We start from the raw sequence: 2109 nt of genomic DNA, 5'->3' as shown, positions 1-2109 counted from the left end.
CCCCACCCCACCCCCGCCATGGACCCGACTCAGGCCCAGTCCTCCTGTGAGGGCGCCTCTGGCTCCGGTGGGGCCAGTGGACGGACAGGCGGCGGCAGGACTCTGCACTGGCCCCAGCTGGCCCAGGTCCACTGGAACCTTCTGTGCTGGCTTCCTACCTGGGTTTTCTTCTGGTCACTACGTGCTGGTATTTTGTGTCTTTGATATGATAATATAAAGTCTGGAAACTTTGTATAATTAAAAACAAAACAATATCGTCCAACCACGGAAGTACTGTTCTCTGGAAGACCCACTCCCAGCCCTCAGGGCGGTCTCTTCACGCTCCATCCTCCCTGGGCCCAGAGGCGCCACTTCCCAGGGGCTGGGCCTTCCCTCCCAGGCCTGAGCAGAGTGAGGCACCTCCCGTCCTGGCGGCTGAAGGAGACAGGTGAGAGCGAGCAAGGCTAGGAAAGGAGAGAGGGAGCCTGCTGCCACATGGCGGGGGACCAAGCAGTCCAGCGTCCACTCCCAGGGCCTGCCTGGCGCCCAGGCCTCCCTGCAGGGGTGAGGAGGCCAGAGCCGGCAGCACAATCATGCCAAACCTTGGGGCCTCCGCCTCTGCCCACAGAGACCCAAGAAACGGACACCTGGGAGAGGCTGAGTGAGGGTCACCGCGACTGGAGCGGGTTTCCGGGCCTGGGGGGCGCTACGGGTGCAGGCCAGATGGCACCCACCTGTACCCACCTGGGGCGCCCACGGCTGCCCTGCGCTCAGCCGCATGCAGCACTGCTCACGAGGGAAGGAGCCCTGGCCGCCCACCGCTCTGCCCCACCGAGCTCCTCCAAAGGCCCCACCTGCCTGTGAGGAGAGCAACTTCAGGCCCCTCCCCGAGCTGTGCACAGCTGGCTGACCATTAAAATCCTGCAGGTGACAATTACGGTTTAGTGGCTCGAGCTCTGCTGGCATAACACAGAAGAAAGGCAGGGGGTGGCCCTCCATGAGCCACCTCCCCCACGCTGGCCAGGCGGGCCAGCAGCCTGACTTCCGGCCAGACCGGGTAGGGAATGGCCGAGGGCGCCAGGTGCTGGCCCTGGGCCCTCCCGGCCCTCAGCACAGGCTCAGGGGCCCCCACTGACACGCTCTCCTGGGCCCTAGGGAGCGGCCAGGTGCTGAGCCCCACGTGGGCACCCCAACAGGGTAGGGCCAGAGCTGCCCCCCTCCTCTGCACGGAGGGGCTCCGGGGAACTGCAAAGCAGGAAGTGGTGGAGTAATTTTGGAGGAAATTCTCAAAGCCAGAGCCATTAAGGGCTAGAGGGGGGCTGCGTCCAACGTGATAGAAATATAACGGGATAAAAAGTCGCCACGGCAGGTTCCACTCAGAGAGAAACCCAACCCCAAATTTCCTTTCCTTAATCCTGCAGGAGCCTACAGCTGGCCAGAGGAAGGAGGGAGAGGGCAAGCTGGGTCACTGCAGAAGCCCCCACCCCGCCCGCCTGCCTGGGGAGCCAGGACCCAGGCCGGAGACATGGGGGTCCAGATGGGGGCTGAGAAAGGAATCCCCCTCCTCCCAGGCGGGGCCTGAGGGAGAAGGGAAGCATCCAGGGAGGCGGGTGTACCCCCAGGACCTCTGCGCCTGCCCCCCACCCCCGCTTCACTGGGCACCAGGCCCAGTTCCGTGGGGGCAGGGTTGGGGGGCATGGTCCACCTGCCCCTCCTGGACTAAAATCACATCTCAGCACCTGAGCCTGGATGGGGGCTGCAGACTCCCCTCAGGAAGCCCCCTACGATGCTGAGTACCCGAGTGGGTGCCCACCTTGTGGTCACAGAGCAGTGCAACAGGAGCTGCAGACAGGCAGCACGCATGCACATGGCTGAGGGGAGAGTGCAAACGGAGGAGACCCCTTGAGCCCCAGGGCTGATGGGGTGTCATGAGGCCCCTGCAGGGGGTCTTGCGAATCTGGAAAACTGGGAGAAGATAGGCCACTGGGATGGTCCCCAGAGACTTGGCCCACTGGGGCATGGGGCGCACAGTTCTCCATGGCCGGGCCTGTGGCTCCAACAGCGGCTGCAGCTTGGCCGACTCAGGCCTGGGCAGCACGCCCGGTGCTCCCCAAGCTGCACCGGTAGCAG

At 64.3% G+C, this 2109-nt stretch overlaps 1 protein-coding gene across 1 annotated transcript in view; it reads right to left on the bottom strand.

Annotated features, from left to right (window-relative positions):
- Positions 1–2109, bottom strand: part of BOP1 (BOP1 ribosomal biogenesis factor) — a 24305-nt gene that overhangs the window by 5416 nt on the left and 16780 nt on the right. The gene's annotated exons all lie outside the window — the stretch shown is intronic.

Source organism: Crocuta crocuta, unplaced genomic scaffold (genome assembly GCF_008692635.1).
Source record: "Crocuta crocuta isolate KB4526 unplaced genomic scaffold, BGI_CrCroc_1.0 scaffold327, whole genome shotgun sequence".
Taxonomy (NCBI): Eukaryota; Metazoa; Chordata; class Mammalia; order Carnivora; family Hyaenidae; genus Crocuta; species Crocuta crocuta.
This window is presented reverse-complemented; position numbering and strand designations above follow the sequence as displayed.